The sequence below is a fragment of the Coregonus clupeaformis genome, chromosome 39 (assembly GCF_020615455.1).
Source record: "Coregonus clupeaformis isolate EN_2021a chromosome 39, ASM2061545v1, whole genome shotgun sequence".
Lineage (NCBI taxonomy): Eukaryota > Metazoa > Chordata > Actinopteri > Salmoniformes > Salmonidae > Coregonus > Coregonus clupeaformis.
This window is the reverse complement of record NC_059230.1, coordinates 13,759,046-13,777,280: the sequence shown is the minus strand read 5'-3', so window position 1 is coordinate 13,777,280 and position 18,235 is coordinate 13,759,046. Positions and strand designations below refer to the sequence as shown.

The window sequence follows — 18,235 nt, the reverse complement described above, 5'->3', positions numbered from 1 at the left end:
CTGTATATCTCACTTTTCTTTATCTCCCATCCTCCGAGTGAAGCAATTATTGGGGAAAGGCAGAGGAGCGTAGGTAAATAAAGAGTGGGAGCAATCCCACATTTCCTTCATTCTTTGTAAAAAATAAACTGTATATTGTATATTTGTTTTCAGGCAGCACATACCCCTTCTGTTTCGATGGGCAGTAAGCCTCTGAGTGTGGGACAAGGTTGTCCTTTTAACATACATATATGGACATACTACTAAAAACGTTATTGTGTGCTACGGGTCTGATTGACAACCCCACTGCATGTTGTACTTGTGCTCAACCTACAATATAAAGGGTACGCTACTTGGCGCCCTCAGGTTCTGTCTGTACCGGCCTGGAGCAAAAACCAAATCACTGTACTGATTTTCTTACTTGACCCACAAGAATGTCACGGTAACGTTGGAAAAAATGCCCTACAGTACGAACATCTTCCAATAGTCAGTAGCCAGGGGACTAAAAGGACTCTTTCCCATAAAACCTGGATCGTCTTGTTCAGCACAGACCTGGTTCGATGTGTGGCAGGCCGCAGTGGACCAATTATGGCAGAAGGATTCTATTTTGGTGTTAGTACGTCAAGAGAGTGTGAGTGGAGAGAGCCGCTCTACCATAGAGGCTTTCTGTGTACAGATAGCTCTGTAGAGTAAATACATAGCTCTTTTAAAATCCATACCAGAACCCATGGGGCTTGTGTATGTATGGCTGTGGATGTAGCGAATATAAATGCCTCATTCAAAGAAAAAGATAGGAGAGTTTGGATGTTTAGAGGTTCTTGATTAAAATAAGTATTTAACGGTTTTGAGAACGCTCCTGATAGAGGATTTACTGTATCAGGTGCTGGACTGTTCATTTTTCACTGCACTAAAAGTGTCACTTTGAATGATGATTCAGAGCATTTGAAAATGTGACTAAAAGAAGGGCTGGACAACGTGGAAAAGTTTTCTTTGGTTTTACATCTCAATCTGGGAGGCAGGAAGACAGTAAATTGTTGTTTATGCAGTAGCTGTGTCCTTGCGAAAAAAGCAACTAACAGAGAACAACATGGGAGTAGTATTTCACAGCTGTGGAATATGTGACTAAAGCTCTCTCCCTTTGAGCAATTCAAATATGTAAACATGTAAACGTAATATTGCTCAGAGAGGGTACTCGCTATAGTCTCAATCTATGTTTCAAATGCAATGATAGTCAAGAACAACAAAAATCCAACAAATCTGCATCTCAACAAAAAAACGAACAACAAAAAACTAAGAAACGACAGGTTTTCTAAACGAATCAAAGTTGTTTAGCGCTACATCGGGCTTTGACAAAGCATCGACCAAGCCGGGAATGGAAGTTAAACCTACAGGCAAAAACACATCAGACTGGAGTATCATTGGAAGCAGGATGTCTCTGTTTGGCCACACATGAAATATTCCGACTGGCTAAAAGAACATCCAGCCTATGTGCCAGAATCAGAGCCAGAACGGCAGATGGATGGGTCACAGAATAACCTCTGACATTTGACCTTCAGGGAGCGAGGGGTGGATTCCATCCAACGGTCGTCAACCTCCAAAGTCTTGCCAGCAAGCTGTTGGTTTGTATTCATGTGTCAAAAAGACATGCCAAAGATGAGGCTATGCTTATGGTATTAGGAGTGAATATGGCTGTCTGTTTCCTGTAGTCATTCAGCTATTGTACTCAGAGATGACGATTGGTCAGTAATCCAGAGATGACGATTGGTCAGTAATCCAGAGAGGACGATTGGTCAGTAATCATGGATGAAATGTGACTGGTGTCTCGATATCATGTGTCTTGTTCCTTCATGGTTCTGCATGACATTTTAACAGCAAGATATCAAAAGAATGATTGAACATTTCTGATTCTACTCTAGCACGTCAACACTTTTTTGGAGTGGCACTTGTTATATAATACCACAACCTTTTGCACAACTGATTTTTTTGATCGTCACTGTTCAGTTTAATGGCGGAACCATACAGGCACAAATAAATCATAATTTTAAAGAGCAGTTAATTAACTGGACTAATTAAAAATTCTGGATTAACAATACAGAGAGAAGGCCGGGAAACTAATGCTGTGACATATCGGAAAGAGAGCAATTTCAGAGTTAAAAGGGGCACAGTTCTTTAAATGGCATGAGTAGAAGTGAAATGATTAAACACACTGTAGCATAAAAGACAAGTCAGAGGGTGGACTAGACGACACATCAACACAAGTGGTGAGGAATGGATGAAGGGAACATTAAACGTGGCAGGGTGATTAAAAAGAACAAGTCTAAATTGGGAGGTAATGTAGTCTATGTCAGGGAATTCAGCTACGTTGCGGAGTGGGGAGTGCCCTAGGGGTTAACACAGCATAGCCCTATATCACAGTGTGTCTGGCCTTGAATGCTGACGTAGGGTGAACAAGAGTGGTAGAGGTTGCCTGTTTGGGGTGGGAGGGAGCGAGTTCAATTTCATGCTTTGGGTATGAGAAGAATCAACCAGGTCGCACACTATGGAGTCAAATGCATAATGGATGATGGTAAACAACACCGGCATACTTCCCTATCGGTGATGCCATAAAGAATGTCCTCAAGGGGGAAAGGTGGGAAGCTAAGACTCAGATGACACACGCCAATGCATGCCAATGTGGTTTCCTAATCTGGTTGTGGCATTGCAACAAACCGCAAGGCCTTCGTTCTTTCTACTGTGTCCAGAAAATAACGTTTGCTCAGTTCAGTGTGTTCTGTATAAGTTTCTCCATTCGCTAAAAATAGAAATCAAACAAGAATACGGCAAGGGGACCAAAGCGCCAAAGCTTGGAATCCAGTGCTTGGTGCTTCCCCTTCTCTGTCTTGTGAAGTGTGGATCTGAGGCCCGGATGCAGGACCAGATAGATAGAGAAAGAGAGAGGGAGCCCTTAATGTGCCTTTACCATATGCTGTTAGCTACTGATGGATGTTGCTCTCTCCCCAGGCACTGAGACAACTTATCGCGTTTGCCGGTGACATCGTCGTCTCCTATAAAGTTAAAGACGAGCCATCTGTTAGAAACAACAGCCCCACTTGCAGGGACACGTGAATGTGTGAGATTGTGTGTGAGATTGTGTGTGTGTATCCCACCACTCCTAATAAACTGGCAAATGTCGAGACGCTCTGAGTCATAATAATATTTAATGCCACAGCGTACCTGCTGTCTCAGGTTAGCTGCTCTTCGTAACTAAACTGTTCTGGCACTCATGAGTTGACTGTAATGACACATGGAACAAAGACCTTTTCTGGTTCCTGTGCTAAAAAGTACTACTCCGCTGTAACATGATGAATGCCTATTGTCCTGAATCTTAAGAAGCCTCTTTTAAAGGGATACTTCGGGATTTTGGCAATGAAGCCATTTATCTACTTCCCCAGAGTCAGATGAACTGGTGGATACCATTTTTATGTCTCTGTGTCCATTGTGAAGGAAGTTAAAGGCAGGTTCGCAAGCCAATGCTAACTAGCATTAGCGCAATGACTGGAAGTCTATGGGTATCTGCTTGAACTTCAAAATCACTTAGTTCTTCTTAGTGTCAATGGGAGATCCTTATTCTCATAAAAATTATTTGAGAGAGTACAACAGATAAGTCTTATAAAGGTAGATACCTATATGAATATCTTGGGACAATTCAAGCAATACAGTGTAATGTATTAGCAGTGGATGAGATTTGGTAATCAGGTCAAATTAGATTTAGAATGATGATTTTAACAATGTATTCGTAGATACTCTAATGGCAGTTGTCTACCTGGCAGTTGTCTTTGTAGCACCTACTAGCCAAAACAGTATTGTTTTGAAGTCATTTTTTCCTTCCAGTATGATGTCACATCAATTTGTACACTAAGCGGTTATGATTGCCCTTTCATGAGATAGTCTGTGTGCAAACGGCTTCCCGATGCAAATTAGAGAAACACACCGTTTGAAAATGCCACCTGTCACCTATTTATAGAATTTAACAATGTAATGGTGTTTGCTTATCCCGGCAGCCGACAATCACTTTCCTTTGCCACCGCTCGCCGAAACACTGATCAAGCATGACACAACTTCTATCTGAATGAAAGGCCTGTAAGATATAATACAATAATAACTGGCCCCCAGCTTTTATAAAGAACTGAAGGTGTTATTTTTACTCACTGCGGAGCGAACAAAGATGAACTCTCTGTACTCTCACTGCTCTCACTCTCCGACTGCTTGGAGCCCTTGTTTCTCGGCTAGCATAATTAACCCAAATGTCCTTCCTGTCTTTAGCTTCTATTTGAAGTGTGTATGAAAAAGGACTAGGTCTTTTGATTACCGGACATTCAACGTACATTCAAAGGATGGAGCTTCAAGGATTAGGCAAAGAAAGAAGCATGCTTTTGACTTGCTATATTGTGTTGGGAGGAAGACCCAAGTGTGGATGGCGGAAATAAAAAAAGGCTGAGTGAAATGGGATGGTACGCTGCCATGATGACTGGACAAAATCCTGGAGAATCACCTGGTGATTCATTGGCAGAGATGCATCAGGAACTGTCTGCTCAAGGACATACCCAAACTCTGACATCTCTATCAAACTTCCCACATGGACAAAATCAGTAAATGTTGATGAAGAGATTAGTACTAATTTGATGACTGTTAAATGAAATAACTGGAGATAAATAATTGCAAGGCTAGCGAGATTACACTAGGGATGTATTTTTTTAGTTAAAATGACAGACCTTCCAATGAAAAATGACTTTTTCTACATGAGCAGAACAAATATTACATTGCTCCTGAGAAGAGACTGGACGGTAGTTAAGTCAATGAATGATCAGAATTAAAAGAGGTCTGTAAAGGTTAATAAGATCCAGGTACATGGTTACAGGTCCTCAGTAAATATGCCCAAACAACATTACTACATTATGTCTTCATAGTAAAGGGATTACATTGTCCCAATTATAACACTATCAATTTTGTGTCAAATGCCCTAGGTCATTATCTCAACATGTAATTATTCTGATGACTATATATTATTAATCAATCAATTAGTGCATTATGTATTATTTTGTCAATATGGAAAATGTGTCCAAAACATGTGTCCGTAATAATGAGCAGTACGTATATGTGTTTCTAACCTTGAATCGTGGTAAACAGTGCATAAATACAGACCATTATGCTTCTATCCTGCTCAGTCCACCACAGAGGACTCTCTTTCTGCCATAGTGGACGTGAACCTGGAAACGCAACCCCCACAGATGCCTGGTGGTTGATGTTTGATGTTTGACACAGATGTTTGACACATTCTAAGTCTACCAGCAAGGTTCTCGGTAAATGTCCATCTGTCGGCCTCCCGCGGGTCATTATTATTCCCGGCTAGCCAGGGGTTTTCTCCTCTGAGCAGTCAGTCAGTCGTTCACTGCTGCCTTCCTCTCAAAGCACGAGAGACTGGTTACGAGTGGCAGGCAGAGCGGCACTGTGTTTTCAATTACACCACAAGGTGACTTCCTTCCTGCTCCCAAAGCATCTTTACATTCAAGCTCATTCAGGAACGCTAACTTGAGAGCATTTAACATGCGCTATTCAGGGGGGCTAAGCTAACAATAGGTTAACATGCTATGGGATTGTATTGACCGTCCATTTCCTAATGTTGCTCCCCTGACCACTTCCTCCCTCCTACCTTGAGGATGAGATGATTGATTTACCCCTCTATACATTGGCATTGAGTTGACGGCTCACGCTGCCCCACTTTGGGGTCCTGCTATGGGGGATTCAATCATGTTTCTGACCCCTTCCGGACTGGTGCAGGCTTCCATACTGTTTTAGGGCTGTATGCAAAGAGGAACCAGGCTGAGTGAGTGTACCTATACTGTTCAGTCAATGGGCTAATTGTATCAGCCCAGTGAGGAATAGTCACGGCTGAGGAACACTGGAACAACTGGAACAGGAACCAGAGTGTACTCTCTACTGTCGTGTCTCAGCTGTCATGGATGGCTGGTCAACAGGAACCAGAGAACTCTTATTTTCTTTGCTCTATAGTTAAAGGTTACACTACTCTATAAGGAAGGTACTACTTCCTATAGTATGACGTGGTACTGTGGAACACGAGTACATACTCTAGGGTATGATTATATTATTAATTTAAAAATGATAGAAAATAATGTAATTTGTCCTTGAAAGTAACTGAAGTATTTGTGGTGCATCGCTCCTTATGATATGACAATGACATGACACAGTCTCTTTTGTTGTTTGTTAATATCCTTTAAAAAGGCCACTTTAAGTGTGATGCACCCACTTCCTTGACATACTCAGTGACCATGAACTGCATTAGATATATACAGTATATTTTTTCTTCCAATATTTCAATAGTTCCTTGTCCTCGTAGAGCTGTCATCGCCATGGTGATGGCACCTTCCTGTCATGCCACGGATGTGTGTGATAGAGATGGTGAAGGGAGCTGTGGCAGGGGACACGTTCACCACCAGTGGCCCCTTACTATAGTTTATGTCTTTGGAAACAAATACCGGGGCTCCATGTTTAAGTCAACACTGCCGGATCCTCTTTGAACAATCTGACCCATTTGACTCTCATTTGAATAAAATGTACGCCGCTGAGAGCATAACCCGGTTGCCAGAAATAGCTAGCTTGTGTGTTGTGCGCGCTTACACTTGGGAAAACGATGGGGAGGATGGCGTAGCGTTGCATACCTTCCTGAGCAAACAGCAGCATCTACACCACCACTCCCCTACTCCCTCCTTTACTTAAGCATTCAGATTGGATACACAATGAGTTGCAACTGAAAACACCTCACTGTTGAGGAGTAGTTAGGTGAGGAAAATAACAAAATGAGTCTTACCTATTGTGGAATGGATGGACACATCTGTAAGAGACAGAAGGAGAAAAAAAGAGAAATGTCAGCAAATTACAATGTACAGCAGAGTACACTTCAATGCAGGATAAGGCTGTCACCGGGTCCTGAAAAATGTTGGTGCAGACTGGAGGTTAAGAATAGTCGCTGTCAAGAGGGGGCTGTAATTTATTTAACGACTGACATGAAACGTCGGACCATTCTCCCCCGAGGATCCAAAGTTTGCACAACTGGCATTAATATTTGTCAGTGTTTCCTTCGATTCCAAGGGAAGGAGGTTGATAATAAAGACAGAAGTGTGCAGCAGTCATCCACTACGACCAAGTGTTCACCTCAACACCATTGCGCACACACACGCACACACACACACACCACCTTCTTCCACTGGTGTGTCTTTGAAGTAATTTAGAGTGCCTCAGATATCTCTAACCCTTTGTGTTACGACCTTTCCCTATATAACCCAGCGCTTGTTATTTCGACAGCTGATGTCTGGGGCGCCGGAGTTATAATACGACGGCATCTCTTTCTCTTAGTCTGCTTTATGAAGACCTTATGGTCTTCCCACCACAGTAGAAGCAGAAGCCGGCAAGATAAAATTGTTGGATTTAGCCACATCTTCAGTTTCATTGCTGTTTTCCCTGACATTCATTTTGGCTAAGATTTATATTTACATCAGAAACTGTTCCCTCTACGAGTCTACTGCTCCCAAGTACAGATTTGCTTTGCTTGTAAATGTTGCAATAAAACAAAGACAGAGAGAGGGAGCCGACAACTTCTTCAGCTCACACGAAAAGCGGGTAAGCATTGCTTAGAGAGCTCACAGAGTCATACTGTATTGCTAAGCATCATTTTCAAGTAATATGATTTATCACAGATTATGTTTCTCTCCCTGCATCTATTTGCATTTTGGTGTATACAATCTCCTGGGATCAACTGTGCTGGGAGAACGTGACTACAATGCCAAGTTGGCCTAGCCACTGGGGAATGGCTTATTTTTAGGCTGAGGAGGGAAATTAGGACTCAAACTCATGGTGCTTGGGTATTCATTACTATGCTGTTTGCTTCACACACATCCTCACACTGTCTGTTGCTGTTGTTGCTAAACAAGAGACCGTGGCTGGAGACCTTCAGAGACCACGGCGGTAAAATTGGACATGTGGGATGATGGGGGGGGGGGGGGTTTAATGATTTTAATAATGGATGTCTGCATTGGGAGAGAAAGAGAGACACTTCTCCAAAGAGACAGTCAGAGACAATGGGGGAAAGATAACAGGCTGTATTGGGAGTTTGGTGCAGCACATAACAGATCAATAGTGCCCTTTGAAATGTTGTACAACTTAACTTTGTAGAGTTTGAGAATGACAGAGCACAGGATACGCAACTACAACCTATATTTTGGGGCAGTAATGTCACGTACAATTACTACACAGACAGGAAAGAAGGCTGTTTCTCAACCATTTATAACAAATAAAAAAATCAACACTTTTTCTCCATCAAACACGTTTTGGGTTTTATTAGTGAGTTTTGTTCTTCCAATGAATTGAGATGCATTGATTAGAAATATATGGCCTCACCAATCAAATCGAGTAAAGCTAGCACAGGCCAACTCTAAGTGGATTAGGCCAGTGGGGATTGGTGAAAAGGAATGCATGGGGATGAACAGAGGCTCTTGTGAGTCTCCTAAACCCACAGTGTGAAAAAGAAAAACAAAGAGAGGAAGATACTTTCCCCCCCTGTTTTAAGCAGATAAGCTGCTTTCGGAGTCTTACTTATGCTGTGTGGAACCTCAATAAGATATGGAAACTTTTGATCAATCTGAGAACTACATCCTTTTTTCCCTTTCTCTTTTGACAACAGGGGATTTAGAGAAGTATGTGTCAGTCAATTTTTTACATTTACATTTTAGTCATTTAGCAGATTCTCTTACCCAGAGCGACTTACATACAGTGAGTGCATACATTTTTCATACAGGCCCCCCGTGGGAATTGAACCCACAACCCTGGTGTTGCAAGCGCCATGCTCTACCAACTGAGCTACAGGAGGCCCTACTGAGCTACAATGCGGTGAGTATTACAAGTAGACACACAGTGTTTTGTAACTGAGCACATCACAGACAGGGTTTGGGCCTTAGGACTGAGATATAATGTATTGGTGTGTTTCCACTTAAATCTGTGCTAACCTCACTGGACTTGAGTCCATTAAATAGCCACGTGAGAGTGACAATAGCCAACTTGTTTCCACCTATTCTCTGTCGGTGAGCTCCTCTTAAACCCACTGATTTATTTCAGTTCATCAGTGGGTCAAGTTTTTGGTTTAATTGCTGGGCCCATTCTCTCTCACTCACGCGTCATCACTCCAAAAGAGGGTGGGCTGCTGTGGCATGTGTGGTTGCTATTGGAAACGAAACGCAATGAACACAACGGACAGCCTTGCCAAGCCACTCCTACACCGACCGCCGGCGCCTCATGTTGTTCAATTACACCATGCCGAAAAGGCCGCTGTTTGCACCGTGTCACTATTTAACCTATTCAACAGAGTGGAATGGGAGCAGCTGTTTTTACAGCGCTACATAATGGCCTGAAATGGCTTGCTGGCGTAGCTCCAGATTGCTGTTAAAATGCCTATCAGATAGAGTAGAGAGAGGAGGAGAGCCAGAAACGGTTTACTGTACTGCTGCCTTCCTTTCATCGCTGCCACTGCAACTATCTGGGCACCCTTCACAGACGCCATGTAAACACTCTCTGATGAGGGACGTTAAGGAAGTGTTAGAAGCTACAGCTGGTCCGAGCTCAGACAGACTTGAGCTTCGAGAAGTTTACATAAACCGACGATGGAGCCAAAATAGTTTAAGCGGAAGTTATCTGGCTCTTTTGAGAACATTTAGTCAACTTTTTGACTTCAGAGTGAAGTATTCAATGCATGACGCACAAGAGCAGATAACTCAAACTCTATCAGCTGTTGTCAGATCAGCTTGGTCCAGTTTAATGGCTACTGAGGCATGACAGTACATCAGCCATGCATACTTATGGACACTGAAGCAGATGTGGCGTTCTCTCAGCAGCTGTCTCGGGGTTGCAGATGCACAGGTTCAACACTGTTCTATAAAATCATTGAACAGCCTATATCTGGATACATGCGTTACAATAAACGTCAAGCTACACCCAATCAACTGAACATGATTGTCAATTGATCTGATTGTCACAACCCCACCCAAAAGCAAACCCAATAATTATCTAAATGTATGTAATCTATTCAAATTGAGTTGAAGTACTGCAAATCCCCTGAATATTAAAAATACTGTTGATTGAGACATCTATTCCCACATCCTCTGGAGCAGATGGTGCATAAACAAACACAAACGTGAAAGCCGAAGTCGAAACAACCCTTTCATGGTCTGCTTTGTCTTCCAGGGGCCATTCTATAGCCATTCCCTTGTACAGGGCAATAAAATGCTGAACCACTTTAGGGGCTTTTTAAAAAATGCAGCTTTCTTTTTTTCTTGCTTGATGAGGGATCAGAAGGGAGATATCAGAGGCCTCTGGCTTCTCAGTGAAATATGACCCAGAGTTCAGAAAACAGAGGACAATAAAGAGCCTCTTGCTCAAGGTAGGGAAGAAAAAATAAAATAAGAGAAAGAGACGCCTCTGGCAGCGCCGGGCAGGCCTGCCCCTTCAGAAGATGTGTTTGAGTATGGGGCATCTCCGCGGGCATCTGTGTGATGGGTTGGCGGTTGGCACCATCAACGCCTTGCCCAGATGCTTAAGGACCCTAAAGTGCCTTCTAGAAGTGTTGAGGAAACACTACATAATCTATACAGAGACTATTCATAAAAGACACACACACCAAGTTAGCCAAGATATTGAAATACATTACCCTGTCATTCAGTCAGACTGTCATAACACCCCTATAAACGTGTAATAAGCAGTATAAGCACTTCACCAAACCCTATCAACTCAAAGGGCTTTTTCATCACAACCAATAGATAATTAGGTAAAACGAGCAAACAATGTATTGCAGGATTCAAACAAGCATATTGCTTTATATTTGTGTTTTCCTGTGCTACCTGTGTGGGGGCACAGCCGAGGCCAGATGGAGTCATTACTATGGGGCAGATGGATGAACAGAAGCACTACACCACCCCGTGCTCCCTCGTTAGCCAGTGAGGTGGCGGCCATATGCACTCATCATTAAAAATGACCTTTGACCCAGGAGCGGAGCACTCAGTGGCTGTCACTCTAATCCAGAGGTGGGACCAAGTCACTATTATTCGAGTCACAAGCAAGTTTCAAGTCACAAGGTCCAAGTCGAGTCCCAAGTAGAGCAGGTCGAGTCTCGAGTCAAGTCCAAGTCCTGAATTGTAAGAACAGGTCAAGTCAAGTCGAGTCAAAAGTTTTTTCAAATCATGTCAAGGCAATGACTTGTTCAACTACAAATGTTTGTCTGTTTATTGAGGCTACCAGACACCACTTTTCATTATTTTGTCTACAACACATTTTCATTGTGTTTTAACAACAAATTCCAAACGCAAGCTTAATAAGTAAATTATAAATTTTAAGCAATTTTGGCATACCTAAAGACCAGTAGGCCTATGCTAGTAATTGTTGCTTGATGCCCCATTGCTGGTGACGTTGCAAAGTAAGCTTTCTGGTCACTAATCTGGATATGTGCACCCGCCTTTGCACCCGCCTTTGCGCGCCAATGCTCTGTGCCACAAAATGAGTGACAAAACGTTTACAAAACCTGTTGTCATCAGTCTGAAGTCATCAGTCATCAGTCTCAAGTCTCAAGTCAAAGTAGAGTCTTGAGTCTTGAGGCTCCAAGTCCAAGTCAAGTTTCAAGTTATTTTATTTTCTATCAAGTCGCGTCTCGAGTCATGTGACTCGAGTCCACACCTCTGCTCTAATAGGGATAATTAACACTGGGTTCGTTTTTTGTTGCCGTTGTTTTTTACGCAAATAGTTTTTCTCTGTTGTCATAATTTTTCAAACAGACAAAATGTGTGTGTGTGTGTGTCTGCCTTTTTGTCTGTTAAAGAGTCTGTCTTTCTTGGTAAGTGTGTGTGTGTGAATGTGCTCTGACGGGCCTCTGACTCCAGTGTCAGCTGAGCTGAAGGTTAGCCGCTCCTTTTAATATTGCCATTGCTGCCCCTTTGAAAATTCATTAAAGCGCTTCGACCCCTCTGCCATCTGTGTGTGTGAGAGGCAGGGGAACAGCTCTGAGAACGGATGATGGAAATTCTAACAGAGGTATGGGCAGAGCAGCCCTTAAACACACACACACACACACACACACACACACAGACACGATGAACGGCCACTGATGTGGTGCTCTGTGTGATATTTATTTATTTTTCAACCTTATCCAAAGGTTGGCCCAAAATGAGAGTCAGGGAGTCAGGGAAAGATCACTGGGTGCTGAGGTGTGTGCCAAATACTGATTGCAGATGGAATGTTAAGTAGCATCTTAGAGTGTAGCATTACTTTAATGCTAAAGACTGCTTCATTAGAGCTTTAATGAGCAAATACGTCCACATTGCTGATGCAAGGAGTCTAAGTGATGATCTTTGTGTAACTATATTGAACCTAGATCAGGGCTGGGACAAAGGCAGTTGTCAGTTGTGCACTGTCTACTTTATGTCTACTATCTTGTGCTTCTGTCTAACATTTAACTATAATTGACTGTAGTTTGCATTAGCGCCCTGCACAGGCATACATTTTAAGCCCCAAGCCCTACCCATGCCCACGACGTTCAGGCCCTACCCTACCCAGGCCCGATTTCCTCTGCCAAATTTAAGGCCCTACTCTACCCGAACCCGAAATCAGAAATAACTTCCTCCGTTAATATCGATTAGCAGCTCATCTGTCTGTCCCTCGCTCCCTGTGCTGCTCACTCTGCTGCAGGCACTCTGTGCATGGCTCTGCTTGTGTGAGAATCCAGAGCAACGCCTCTGCTTGCTGTTCTGCTCAATGACGAGACAGAGAGCAGTTAGGTGTAAACTAGATACTTTTCATCACGCTAAACTCCATCAAAACGTAAGGAACATTATCATTTTCGGTGGACTCGGACAAAGGTTGAAGCACTTATGACACCATAATATGTACTATGCAGCAGAGCACAAGCAAATGGCTCAGCTTCAAAATGTTAATGATCAATTAAGTGATACCCGAGCCCTACCGTACCCTAGTTATTGATAAAAAAACAGGCCCTGCCTGGCCCTCGGGTAGCAGAGCTCTAGTTTGTATCACTACTAGTTAGCATCGGTGCTATTGTGTTAGCACTGTAGTAGCTACTAGATAGCATCACTGCTAGTGTGTCAGTATTGTACTTGCTACTAGTTAGTGTCGCTGCTATTGTGTTAGCACTTATTTAGCTACAAGTTAGCATCACTGCTAGTGTGTCAGCACTGTACTTGCTACCACTGTCTGCACTCGTCAGCCATTGTCATCTCCATTACAGTAATGCCTCAGTAGAAGCAATATCAGCTCCAGTGGTTATGCCCTGTAATCACTTTCTCCTACACCTGATCTCCTCTTCATAAACTTACTGCATTGACATTGATGCTGTTAGGGTTTGAAATATGGGCTGATGTATGAAAGCCAATTTATGCTTGCTCCGCATAGCTCCACATTTACATTACTGGTTGATAGTAGGTGGGGGTGGTACATCCTGTATCAACACAAATTCATGTCCATAACAACTTCCTTGACATCAAACATGGAGAACTTTGATGAAAGGCTATCAGAACAAGTTCACAAATAAAAAACATCTTTATGATACCTCGTGTAGTGATTTCAAAGACACAAAAAGGAGTTTGAACACCTGGAAAGAGATCGGGGAGGTATTGGTGATAGATGCGGTAAAGAGCTCAATGGAATGCAGACTGTGAAGGATGCTGAATTGGCGCAGCTTCAACAAATCTGATCTAACAAAGTGGATATTTGTCAAATCTGTCATGATTAATGTATTTTAATAGGCCCACAATGTGATTACTAAAATCCGATTAGGATATATTTGGCTGTTTTCGCTGCAGAACATTTAGAAGTTGTCCTTTTTCAGGTTTAGAAAATGCTAAATGCTAACTCCAATTCGTATAAACTGGTAGCATAGCTAGGATACAGAAATCGGTGGTGGAAGTCAAAGTAGTTTTTAACTGTAATGCAATTGATTGATGACGAAGACATGTACATGTATTGGTTTTGACATCCATACAAGCATTATACTCAGATTTGTACCTCAACATAGTGTGAAATAAACATATGTGGCCCGTTTTAGGAAGCTAGGCGTATGTCGCATGTCACTACTTCACAGGAGAGGCATCTGAACATCTTTTATTTATTTGTATCAAAATTATTTTTGGGGGGGGCAGAAATGCCTTGTGGAAGAACATGTGAACTTTCATGTGCGTTAATAACAAATATGAATACAATTGTTAAATTACGGGCCTAGTTGGTTTAGCTATGGAAAAAGACAGGAACCTTCCTGCTAGCCATGATTGGCTGAGATAATGGATGGGCTGGACATGCCGGGAGATGAGTTTGGATTGGTCTGTCATGTAGCATGCTTCTGTCTATAACGTGAGGTGCTCAGTATGTGTTGATAATCCTTTCTACCGTGGCTTTTTTGAAAGATATAACATTAGCCATCGAGAACTACAACAGTTATCCTACTTTTCTCAACAACATTGACGCCCTGAATTTAGCAGGCGCTATCGACAGATCAGTTGGAAAAAGTTGTGATGGGCTACTTTCTGCACATGCCACGTTCAGTGTGAACCGGAGTGACTTGACACAACGCTGGCAAAACAAGATGTAGCTACAAACAAAACAGGGTTAAATGGTTCCAGTCTACCGTGAAGCGTTCATCACAAACAAAACAGGGTTAAATGGTTCCAGTCTACCGTGAAGCGTTCATCCATGTATATGGGTAAAAATCTAGCTACATTTTCAGATATCATACGTTTTTAATTTGTCAGAAAGTCTTTTCATTTCAAGTTAAGGTGTACTGTTAGCTAGCTAGAGAACGCTATCTAGCTAGCTCGCTAGCTAATGTTACGTGTATGGTCTGTGTACTAATATTATTAGCTATCTAGCTAATATTGAACCTAGTTGGTTAGCATTAGCTACCTGCTGATTCATACTACAGCTATGACAAATAGTTTGTATTGGGAGTAGTATGAGTTGGAATTATGCAGGTTAATTGTTTAGCTACCTAACTAGCTACATGACCCATCAAGTTAGCCAAGTGTGTCTGGGGGTGATTATGGCAGTCTATTGTATTTCAAGAACATGTGTACAGTGCCTTGCAAAAGTATTCTTCCCCCTTGGCGTTTCTCCTATTTTGTTGCATTACAACCTGTCATTTTTTTTTGTTTTTTTTTGTTTTTGAGATTTCATGTAATGGACATACATAAAATAGATTTTAATTTTTTTATTCTAAAAAGTAAATAACGGAAAAGTGCTGCGTGCATATGTATTCACCCCCTTTGCTATGAAGCCCCTAAATAAGATTTGGTGCAACCAATTACCTTCAGAAGTCACAAAATTAGTTAAATAAAGTCCACCTGTGTACAATCTAAGTATCACATGATCTGTCACATGATCTCAGTATATATACAGCTGTTCTGAAAGGCCCCAGAGAATGCAACAACACTAAGCAAGGGGCACCACCAAGCAAGCGGCACCATGAAGACCAAGGAGCTCTCCAAACAGGACAGGGACAAAGTTGTGGAGAAGTACAGATCAGGGTTGAGTTATAAAAAAAATCTGAACATCCCACGGAGCACCATTAAATCCATTATTAAAATATGGAAAGAATATGGCACCACAACAAACCTGCCAAGAGAGGGCCACCCACCAAAACTCACGGACGAGGCAAGGAGGGCATTAATCAGAGAGGCAACAAAGAGACCAAAGATAACCCTGAAGGCGCTGCAAAGCTCCACAGCGGAGATTGGAGTATCTGTCCATAGGACCACTTTAAGCCGTACACTCAACAGAGCTGGGCTTTACGGAAGAGTTGGCAGATAAAAGCCATTGCTTAAAGAAAAAAAATATCAAAAGGCATGTGGGAGACTCTCCAAACATATGGAAGAAGGTACTCTGGTCAGATGAGACTAAAATTGAGCTTTTTGGCCATGAAGGAAAACGCTATGTCTGGCGCAAACCCAACACCTCTCATCACCCTCGAGAACACCATCCCCACAGTGAAGCATGGTGGTGGCAGCATCATGCTGTGGGGATGTTTTTAATCGGCAGGGACTGGGAAACTGGTCAGAATTGAAGGAATGGTGGATGGCGCTAAATACAGGGAAATTCTTGAGGGAAGCCTGTTTCAGTCTTCCAGAGATTTGAGACTGGGACGGAGGTTCACCTTCCAGCAGGACAATGACCCTAAGCATACTGCTAAAGCAACACTCGAGTGGTTTCAGGGGAAACATTTAAATGTCTTGGAATGGCCTAGTCAAAGCCCAGATCTCAATCCAATTGAGAATCTGTGGTATGACTTAAAGATTGCTGTACACCAGCGGAACCCATCCAACTTGAAGGAGCTGGAGCAGTTTTGCCTTGAAGAATGGGCAAAAATCCCAGTGGCTAGATGTGCCAAGCTTATAGAGACATACCCAAAGAGACTTGCAGCTGTAATTGCTGCAAAAGGTGGCTCTACAAAGTATTGACTTTAGAGGGTGAATAGTTATGCAAGTTTTCTGTTTTTTTGTCTTATTTCTTGTTTGTTTCACAATAAAAAATATTTTGCATCTTCAAAGTGGTAAGCATGTTGTGTAAATCAAATGATACAAACCTCCCAAAAATCAATTTTAATTCCAGGTTGTAAGGCAACAAAATAGGAAAAATGCCAAGGGGGGTGAATACTTTCACAAGCCACTGTACATGTCTAGACAATAGTGACCCATCCACTTAGCTAGATGGGGCAGGGGGGTGGTTATAGCATTCCTTTTACATGATTCATCATTTTAGACAAGTGTGTCTGGGTAAGTGTCATCTAATAATTATACAATATTTATAAAATATTTTTATCTGGACACTTTCTGTTTTTGATATTGCTACTATGCAAATGTATTTTTACCTTATTACTATTATTATTACTATTATTATTATTATTATTATTATTATTATTATTTACTAGATAGTGAGTTTTTCCTTATTGTAGGCTACTACTTTTACCACTTTTAGTTTTGAAATCTTTGGGTTTTTACTCCACTACTCACTCTGTTTAGCACATGGCCTCACATGTGAATCCTTAAATAGATGGGTGGGGCTAAGGCTTAAGAGGGTGTGAACGATGCTGAATGGGTGTAGACAAAGAAGAGCTCTCCAGTAGGTGTACCAAAACATTCAAGGCCATTTTCTCAAAAGTGGGGTTACAAGTTAATCAACTTTCAAAGTAGAATTACTTTCCCATTGTGCCTCAACTAAAGTGTATGATATAGGTCACATTTAAACAACAGCCTAAATGTAGGGCAATGGGGAGATTTGGGATGGAGATGCAGGTGGGAAAACGGTGCAGCCTTTTTACTTCATACTCTCTTGGCTGAGCAACTATGTTAAGCACCGGGAAACGGACTCCAACATCAAGGTAAGGTGAGGTATTGTCTTTTCGTTTAGCCAGTTGCTTATAATTAGCTGGATGGCTATAGAGATTAGCCCTGAATCACTACGAGTGGTGCACTGCAGACCAATTTATTGGATGCATATGACAGCTCGCCGAAGCGCAAGAAGTATGAATGTTCTGACTTCTGTTGAGGACGCATTGTCGGATTGACCATGCAGAGCCTTTTATGCATTAACAATGATCTCCCAGATGAAAGACACACACGAGGATGCAGACACACAAACATGCAAAAAAACACACATTATACATGCACACACACTTTCTCACATGCATTTAACACTCACACCCAAACTCTCTCTCTCTCTCACACACACACACACACACACACACACACACACACACACACACCACACCAGAGCCCCCAGAGCTAGGGTTTAATGGAAGCTGACTGCACCTTGCCTCGCCTCTCTGCCTGGCACTAATCAACACCTCTCCAGCAATTAAAAATTCCTCTCTGTGCCTTTTGATCTGTTAACCATCTCATTAACATGACTCGCTAGGCAGAGAGAGGAGGAGGGGAAGGGGAAATAGGTCGTGCTGGAGTGGATGTGTTTGGGGCTTGAGTGTTGAGTGTGTGACGTGTGTGTGTCGCAAGTTTAAGATGCCTCCTGAATGTTTCAGTGTGTTTGTGTGTATGTATTCAGGTTTGCATGTTTGTATGTACGTATCCATGCATATGAGTGTACATACAGAGTGTACATGTACAGTGTTTGTGTGACATGGAAACTATCAAGGTGCCTTCTGTTTGTG

At 42.2% G+C, this 18,235-nt stretch overlaps 1 protein-coding gene across 42 annotated transcripts in view; it reads right to left on the bottom strand.

Annotated features, from left to right (window-relative positions):
- LOC121554718 (receptor-type tyrosine-protein phosphatase delta-like) overlaps window positions 1–18,235 on the bottom strand; it is a 597,272-nt gene that overhangs the window by 434,444 nt on the left and 144,593 nt on the right. For all 42 annotated transcript variants that reach the window (XM_045211917.1, XM_045211930.1, XM_041868419.2 and 39 more), the window contains exon 4: window positions 6,845–6,868. The gene's annotated coding sequence lies outside the window, so the exon portion shown is untranslated. The remainder of the gene's footprint in view (window positions 1–6,844; window positions 6,869–18,235) is intronic.